The sequence below is a fragment of the Panicum virgatum genome, chromosome 5K (genome assembly GCF_016808335.1).
Source record: "Panicum virgatum strain AP13 chromosome 5K, P.virgatum_v5, whole genome shotgun sequence".
Lineage (NCBI taxonomy): Eukaryota > Viridiplantae > Streptophyta > Magnoliopsida > Poales > Poaceae > Panicum > Panicum virgatum.
Window position 1 is genome coordinate 24,173,060 of NC_053140.1, and position 9,833 is coordinate 24,182,892.

The following is a 9,833-nucleotide window of genomic DNA, read 5'->3' on the forward strand; positions in this document are numbered from 1 at the left end:
AACATAAGCACGCATGAGACTTTATTCTCATGATTTTAGGCTCAAGATGAAGCTTAAAATGAGTAGTTATCGAGCGTCAACACCTACTAATGTCACCACTGATTGACCAGCGATGACGCCCGCAGACGCCAAGGGGGTGGCAGGTATTTCATGAACCACGAATAAATCCGCAAGCGCACGGAATACCGCTGCAGCATTTTACCCAGGAGTATACGGGGTGTCATTTATATTTTCACAGGGAAGACGGCGAATGGAAGTACATAGTCTAGTTAATGAACTGATCTAGATTGGTAGGGAGAAAGGATCTACCCTCAACCGTAAATATATTCTATAGGTAGGGAGAAAGGAAAAAGTTAGAGCTCGAGTCAAAACTGCTAGGCTACCTATATCTATGCTATCTTATGGTTAGCTCAATAGAAGATTAAACTGGTACAACAGGGAGACCGCTCCTATAGCTTAACAGGAGAAGCCCGACCAAACTATGCGGCTTTATGCACCTCCTACCTCCCAATCCGAATGTGGAGGATTACTGAGCACGGACAGGGCTTTCACCACCTGCCGGCTACCTCTACAAACTGTGGGAAATGGCGACATCCAGCAACACTTAACTAGTCTAGACACCATGTCTACAATAGCAAGCAAAACTCTAGCATCCCGCGCGAAGCCCCCACCCTCTGGATGGACAGACATCACACTAGAGCAAACATACGAATACTGGAGCAATTGCCAGAGTTCTAAAGCTAATATGTTAACCATCGCAAGCACAGGGTGTCAGACCTGGGGCAGCGGGACTGCTCACAGGCGTGGAATATTCTAGAGTAAGGGATAGTGCATGGATATACCTTACCTTGTCTGTAACTACTCGGATAGCAGTAGAACTAGTTGATGTATGAGGAAACTACCAGACTATATTGGAGTAGGACTCTAGTAGTACTCGGCTAGGACTTTCCATATAACCATGTCCCCCCAGACTATATAAGGGCGGACAGGGACCCCTCCAAAAACAACGATCCACATCTCAACACCTAAGGCAATACAAACAACCACACAGGACATAGGGTATTATGCTCCGGTGGCCTGTACCTATCTAAATCTTTGTGTTCCTCGCACTATCACATTCTGATCTTGGCGAGTTTCTACAAACAATCAATCTCCTCGGGGTATACCTCGGAGAGCTTGGCGGTTAAACACCGACAGCTGGAGCGCCAGGTAGGGGAATTCGTCGACGATCATCGGAAGAATTCGATGGCACCTCTCGACAACAACATGATGCCTGCCAAAGGCACCACTTTCTACATTGGCTCCTGGGTTTTTATCGCTGATGGCTCGGGTGGCTTCGATAGTCACCTGATTGACCCCAGCGCACCGAAAACATCTGAAGCCACACGACATCGGGAAGTCGACAACTTCATTGATCGACTCGACGATATCCCTCTCCCGGTTCATGTCAAGGAAGTCCGGAATCAACTAGATTTCGATGTAATTACTCCTAAAACTGTTTTCGAACTGGAAGAGGACCCAGACCATCTTTTGGAAGCTACCAGATAGGGAGCCATCATTGATCGAGAGGCCCCCATGTCTGAATTCCACCAAGACCTTGTCTAGGACTACACAATGGTTGCAAGCAACACGATTTCACCAGTCACGATCGAGAATTACTTGAAAGATCTGATGGCAATCCCACGGCCGCGAGTAACCAACTCTGAACTACTTGACAACATTGACCGTGTTGTATCAACCTTGCAGAGTCAACTCTCCGCAAAAGAAAATCAAACATCAAGCATGAGAAGACTAGTCCCCAATCACAACGCACGAGTGACATTTTTTCAAGACTTGATCGCATTGATAATAAAATCGCTTACTGCATTAAAATAGCGGAGGAGACGCTCAATTCTGGAAGTTCTGATGAGCAGGAACAACCCGAGTTTATCAACCCATGGGCAACCGAGGAATACGACCCACGAATTATTCATCCGAGTCATACATCCCTTGAGCCTAAGGCAACCCAATCGTTAGAATTCCCCAGCGAAGACATCTTTCCAGAATTATCAGATACCCACCGCGACCAAGCATTCATCGAGTACCTCGATGAACTTGATGGGCCAATTCCCGATGACGAGTTGATCGAGTGGTCGGATGACATCGATCTTTTTATGGAAGGATTGTCAAATCCTGACAAACTCAAAGAACTCTGGGAGCAGTCAAAAGATAAGAAGCTATGGGATGAATCTCAATCCAAGTTGCCTAGTCAACTGGATGGACACCTTGTGAGCTCACATCAGTTAGAAGACTCTGTGCCGATCGAGGATTACATGAGCCGCTGGTGCAATGTTATCCACCAATCATCCCCCGACGACCAGATCCCGCCATCACCCACTCCTGTTTCCAGAGAACATGAGGTGTTTTCACGTCCTAACCCTCGTTACTCATCAGAAGAACTCGCGAATCTACAAAAGTACAACAACTTCACGAATGATTTTTCTGTTCGAGTGGAAGGAGGATGGGTGCCACCAGACATCCTCCCATACGATGAAGACCTTCTCCGACATACCCTCGGATCATCCACCCGTCCGACTCCTTTCCATACAGGTTCAAACACCGGTTCCTACTCCAACTCGGAAAGGAACCAGGGAGTTCAAACCTTGAGGGAGGGAGCCTCTAAAAGGATTCGGATACCTGAAACTACCGCATGCGACTTGGAAAAGAAGCTTGAGATCGACCCGAACTCCTCTGCCCACAACCCTTCAAAAGGACCCCTTTGGAGATCCAAGAAGCAGAATAGACGACAAGACCACGAACACCCGAAAGACACCGAATTCCCTTTCCAAGAAGGAGCTCCGCTACAAGAAGAAGACAAATAGAAGTTCTGCATCCCTGATCGTGAGATTTTCATGGCGATAATCTCGAAGATCGAAGAACACAATGACGATCCAATGGAACGGGTCGATCTCGTCGACTACAACTCCAGCAACTACGATGAATACGTCTCTGATACAGAGGTCAATGAGACAAAAATAGTAAACTACAAGATTCCTCCACCTTCTCCAGGTGTTATAGTCACTATGCACCCAGATGATGACCAAAATGAATTGAAGAAAATACGTAATCAGAAGAGATGCATGAGGCACCGCCTCGCAACAGAATGTTGTCAACAACTTGGCAACTCCTTTGACTACTCCAACAGTGATCTCCACAACATCATCAACATCGGGCGAGACGCCCGCACAGTTATCATCAACAGAAGGAAAGAATGTGAAGAAGCAGAAGCATACAGTCCAACCTCCAATTATCAACTACCCGACAACTGAGAGTGCAACTCGCGTAAGCATTGCCACATCAGTCCCACACTTCCTCCACCATCAAAGCAGCCAAAGAATGATACTACACTCGTATTTTCCACGAGGAACGAGTGTGTAACTGTCTTCTAACTAGGTTACCCCGAAGGAGATGAGAGATAGAGAGACCTTAGGATAGTGTGGTTTTGATCTAAGGATGGGTTCAAGGGAAGATAAACTTATGCTTTCACTCATTTACTTCAGGCACCAGTCTGACCCTGGTCTGCCAAGGCCCTCCGGCTACTAGCTCAACTACCGAGCCCGAACATCAGGGAGTGCACTAACCACGTAGATTATCTCTGTAACGGATGGACAGGGCTGTCACCTCCAGCCGTCTACCCCAGTAATACCGTGGAGCTCGGAGCAAACAAAGGTAATCTAAGGCCCAGACACCACGCCTATGCCTTCGACTACCTGTAACACCCGGTTTATAAAAGGACTTAAACTGAGCAATCATATACGTGCCAGGATCAAGTCACACATATATACAACAGAATGAACAGTATATCAAAGCACATATCACGTAGAAAGATATAATAAAGCGAGTACGAATGTTATTTATTATATTAATGACAAAATGTCTGATACAGCGGAAGCGTAAAGTACAAGTACGAAACTCAGAAGCTGGGCGCCACAGGGACGTCGACTGGGAGACGAAACGCCTAGAAGTCCTCTTACTCCTGGTAGCTCCGGGTGAACTCCCTCGCGTCGGCAGGAACTGAGCAGCAGTAGAGTATTCCCAAGAGGAAAAAGAGTAGAGTAGGCAAGAGTGAGTACACAACTTGTACTCAACAAGTATAACACAAACTATGAGGCTCTAAGGTTGGCTGACTCAACTGCATTAGCTTTTAATCTTGGCAAAATTTTATTAAAGCTATTTACTACAAGTTGATGAATTACCATAAACCCAGTTACATAGTAATTAATCAAAATTAATCATGATACTACTGAGAACCAAACCGAACCAAGCCAAGGTAACCCCGAGAGGCACCCACCTCGTCGGAAGGAGATAACCCCACTAATCAAAAGGAGGATCTGGGTCGCTCATGACCGTGAGCACGGCAAGTATACCAGTTTTACACTCTGCAGAGGTTGCACATCTTTACCCACAAGTCGTGAGCTACGCTAGTTCTTCATCACACTTCCTTAGGTGAGATGACTAGCAAACTCACTACGAGGCCGTTACAAAGGACACGTTGGTAAGGTGTAACCGCTAAGGAATCAGGCTCCGCAACGATGGTAACCACCTCGAGGGGTACGCAGACCAAGCCTCGTAGCCTGGGGACCATTGAAGCTCACCACCCCTCCTGTCCCGTCGGTAAGTTACTCCCGAACCAAAATGACCTAATTAGTAAGCCAAGACCGTCCCATTCCAGTCTTGTGGTAGCGCTGTTGTCCCAGGTTGTCGCTCTATGAATCGGTCCTTATGGAGAGTGGCCAACCAGGCAGTAAGCATCGTGCTGGCCCCCTAAACCATGTTTCTAACAAAACCAATTTTAACAAGACGTGAGCCCCTCAAACGGGCCACTCTCAGAATTAAGTTGCATATACCATTAATCAAATTAATTAAAAATGACCAAGTGTGTTATAGTGCGGCACCTAGCACAGCTAATCAAAATGCAACCCAAAGAATATATTTAAAGGATATAAAGTGGCTAGGAAAGTCCTTATAGGCATATAGTATTAAAATGCAGTATGAAAATGTATTTAAAAGTGATAGGTTGTTCATGTTATACTTGCCTTCCTTGTACTGCTCCTGCTGCTGCTCAAACTAGTCGGAAGACGGCTGCTCCGGGTACTGGTACTGGGGCTCCTCAGATGGATCAACGTCTACTCACGAACACATGGCCAAAACAATGCACAACAATAAGCATACAAGCAAACACTAACAAAAGCTAAGAAATAGTACATCAATACATAAAAACAGCACACTAAACTAGTCTAAAACTATTCTACGCATTACAATGATCCCGTGGATATAAAGAACGCCTAAAACGGAGCTAAAACGCAAAATCTAGGCCAAAAACAAGTTCCAGGGACCTTTTTGTAAGAAAACTGGAGTTCCAGGGGTTTCTGGGCAAAACCGAGGACTAAAACATAATTAAACCTTAGTTCCAGGGTCTAACATGCAAAAAGGCAAGGGTTGGACGGTGGGTTTGACTTCTGGAAAGCTCAGGGGGGTTTGTGCAAGATTTTGGGCCCATCTGTAATTAGTTTTGAACACAGCTGGACCGCGGGTTGATTACCAAGAAACCGAGGGGTCTTATGCAAAAGTGACCTGCGCTGACCGGTATCTTCCCTGTTTGACCTGGACTCGGTTAACGCGGACCGTTGGATCTGGATCTAACGGCAAACGACAAAAGGGTACGCGGCTTCTAATCCTGAGCGCAGATCTCGGATCGAACGGCGCAGGCGTTTTGGAGGCGTGGGCGGCGGCGCGAGTCGCCGGAGCAGAGCTCTCGCGGTGGAGCAGTGCAGGAGTTGGCCAAATTGGCCGCTCCGAGGCTCGGTTCGGCCTGAGGTTTGGCCGTGGGTGGAGTACGCGATGTGCGTAATCCACCTGGGGCAACAGGGAGGCGGTTCGGGGCTCGGACGGGGCTCGCCACGGCAAGGAGGCGGACCTGCGCGGCGGCACCCGCCGGCGTGCTAGGTTTAGGCAAAAGAGTGCGCCACGGGCAAGGCAATCTAGCGCAAAAGGACCAAGAGAGACAAGGCGTGCTCACCGAGGCTCGAAACAGGCCGGGGGGGGGGGGGGGTGCAACGGAGCGTGCTCGACGTCGAGGTCCGGCGGCGGCGAGGAACGGAGCTTGCGGTCCGGGCGGTGGCGTGGTCCTCCGGTCTCCGGATCTCCACTGGCAGCCTCGTGGGGTTTCTGCGAACGTGTGCAGGGGGTCAGGAAGGCTCGGGGATGGCCGGCGGCGAGCAATCATGGCGGCGGGTCGACTTACCCGTGGTGGAAACCCGGGAGAAATTCCCGTGCGTGCGGCCTTAGAGTTGCGAGCAAGGGCTCGGTGGGCTTCGGGGTGTTGGGGCGGAGCAAGAGCGGGGACTTGCAGGGGTGGAGCTGCAGCGTGGTGGCGGTTCCACGGCGGTGCAAAGCTCCGGCGTGGTGGAGCTGTGGCGGCGCGATAGATCTTGGGCACTGGGTGGCGCGGAGTGGCTCGTGTGGCCGCAGGGGGTCGGGGCTGCGTTAAAAGGAAAAAGGGCCGATGATCGCGGTGCGTGGGTGAGGGAAAGAGATCGCCAGAATCACGGCGGGGAGTTCGGGCGCGTTCGGTGTAGCGCAGGGAAAGCGGTTCGTGGAGCGGTTCGGCATGATCCCGTGCGGCTTCTAGAAGGCGGGCGGCACTGGGCGGCTGGTTGATGAGCCTGCGGAGGTCGGATGGTCCATGGGCAGAGGTTCGCGCGGCGCGGAGGACCAACGGCCAGCGACAGAGGAGCTTGGCGGGAGGAGGAAGAAAGGAAAGTGGAGGGAAGGCCGCTGACGAGCGGGTCCGGGCTGGCAGCGGCTGAGGCGAGCGCGCGAGCAAGCAGGGTGTGCTGCGCGGGCCGCATGCGCTGGAGCGGGTGAGGCGGGGAGCGGGTCGCTGGGCTTCGGCACGCTGGGCCGTGGGCTGGAGCGGGGTGTGAGGGATGACGCGGGCTGGGGAGGAAAGGAAGCTTGGGCTGCCTCCGGTTGGGTCGAGCGGAAAGGAACGGGCCGGACTGGAGTGAGGGCACGGGCTGGGCTAGGGAAGAAGGTTTGGGCTAGGTTTGGGTCTTCCTTTTCTATTTCTAGTTTTCTCTCTTCTTTTCTTTTCCAAACACACTCAGAACTATTTGAATTCAAACTAAATTTGAATTCAAACCCTATGCACTCAACCAATTAAAAATATGCACCAGCATGAATGCACAAACATGTTGAACCTACAATAAATTTTAATTACTTGTGGAACAAAATTAGATTAAATGCAAGACTAAGCAAATTAAATCCTAGAAAATTAAATAAAACCAAATAAATTTATTATTAATTGCTAAAATTTAAATTAGGGTGTTACACTACAATTCTAGAGTTGCGCAGGGTTATCCCGTCTTTATCAAGGGCCCTCTTCTAGAGTATCCGCTACTAGAACGGACGATGAACCCGCAAATGAATGAGAACAAAAGAATAACTTAACTAGAACTCACCGAATAGAAGAACTCGGATATGTACTCCAAACGTACTGTATCCGTCGAGGTACAAGGCCGAAGAGACGCCGACAAGTCTGGCTCTTCTCCGCACTTCTTCCTCACACACTCCCTAGGCTAAAGATACAAATGTGGAGCCTCTCTACTCTACTTCATCACATGAGAAATGGTGTGTTTTGAGGGGGGCTCTCCTCCTCCTTATGTAGCCTCTCCAAGGGTGGATCCGTGGTTAGACTCACGAGGTGGTACTATGCACATCCGAAATAGATGTAGGGGAGCCGTGGGAGACTGTAGGAGAAAGTTGGGCCCGTTTAGGCCCATCTTCGGTCGATGTACCCCTTGTGGGCTCCTTGTGTAGGTTTTTAGTAGCACGCCTGAAGATATGTTGGTTTAGCATGTCATTTGGGCCCTAGGATCCATGTGCGCGCTGTTGTGTTTGTCGGAAGTGTCTTTTCTCTTGGACTTGGGCTAATTTTCTTCAGGATGTAGGCCCTCTAATTCTCGTGCTCGTGTAGAACACTCTGATGTGTACTTTTCCCTTTGTTTGAGCACGACTTTCCCCCCATATGCAGACATGGCTTTCTGTAAACAGCGATTCACCAAAACTTGTGGAAATGATTAGTATCAAAATCCTAATTCTAGTTTGGTGTTTGTTTTGGCACTGATCTTTGTAAGAGTTGACGGTCAATTTTAGCACTTAAGGACCGTCAACAAGACCCCCACACTTAGCCCTTTGCTGGTCCTCGAGTAAAGGTTGAAGGACTAAGGTGGATGCAACTCCATTGAATGTAACCTGCATACAAGTTATTCCAAACTTCTTCCAAATTCTGTGAACTTTTGAGTGGCTACCATGCTTTCTTGGGTAATTGAAGAATGAAATGAAGCAAACTTTAGGTTCCTAGCTCTTCCTGCTCAGAAACTTGGGTTTTTAATTTTGAAAACAAAAGCATAGTCTTGCTCCTCAAATTATTCTCTTGAATCACTCTTTTTGTTTCAGATCCTCACCAAGGCAAAGTTGCTGCCTTCCTTTCTCCTACCATCTAATCCGGCTTATGTGGAGCTCAGGGTGGGAGCAAAGAGGCATGTTTGCTTTGCTTATATTGTTAAGTCAAAAACAAGATCCGAGCAGAAACGAGTCATACAATCAGATCAAGAGGTGCAAGTGTGTGGATATTTTTGGTGGATGAAAGAATGGACTCCTTTGCATGATCTATCTCTCTCCTTGTATTTTTTCTTAGACATGGGCTATATATATATTTTTTTCTTCTCTCTTTTTTTTGACATGTCTTGTGGACATGTGGCATACCTTCTTTGGGTATGCATCTTTTCTCTTTTTTTTGCACTCTTTTTTTGTCATGCCTTTTGGGCGTGTGGCATACCTTCTTTGGGTATGCATCTTTTATTTCTTTTTGTATAACCCATATCCTTGATGGTAACCTTGGAGAGTCATGATAGAACTTGGAGTTTTATTTTGTAAGTGGATGGAAATGATTGCTATCTTCCCGTGGTAGAAGTATAGCATGTGAGTGGATGTGTACATGATCTTGATCATGAGAGTATGACAAGTTTCTAATCAAGGGTCAAAGAGTTTGACAAAACTCAAAGCAAAGTCAAACTGCATATGAAGGTTTGAGCATGAAAATCTAACTTTGGCTTTGGTAGGAATTTATATTAATTTGAGGAGACAAACCATTGCACTTTTTTTTTATATTTTTGAAAAGAAGTCCCAAGTACTTTGCAAGGAAGAGCATGGTTCCATTCATCTAATCATATCGCATTTGTCAATTACTTAGATAGCATGGGTTCCCTATGAAGATTATTGTTCACAAGAACCAGAGAGAAAGCAAGGAATAAAGAGTATGCACATTTATTCATGAAAGCGCATGGAGTGCAAGGCCCTTATTTGAATTTTGATTTGGAGTTGAAATTTTAGATCAGAATTTATTTGAACAGGGAGGTGTGAGTTTAGTATGCAAACCAGCGTCATGGATGAAGCAGGGCAGTATGACCCTCCTTAGGAGTTCGGTGGACCCTGGGGTCGGTTGGTCCCTTTTGTGGGCCGTCAGGTCCCGTCTTTGGCGTGTTGCTTGGAGCTGGTCTGTCGGTGTTGTGCGGCATGTTGGGGGAGAGATCTCAAGTGGGATCTCCCCCACACTTATTCTTGTACCTATTTTTATTCAACAAAACAAATATGGAAACAAGCATAGGATTCTACTGGTTGTAAACTCCGGAGAGTCTAAACTTTTATTTAACAAGCAATTGAAAAGCCTAATTTTCTTTTCTTTTCTTTTTTCTTTTTATTTTATTTTATTGTTTTATGTTTTTTATCAT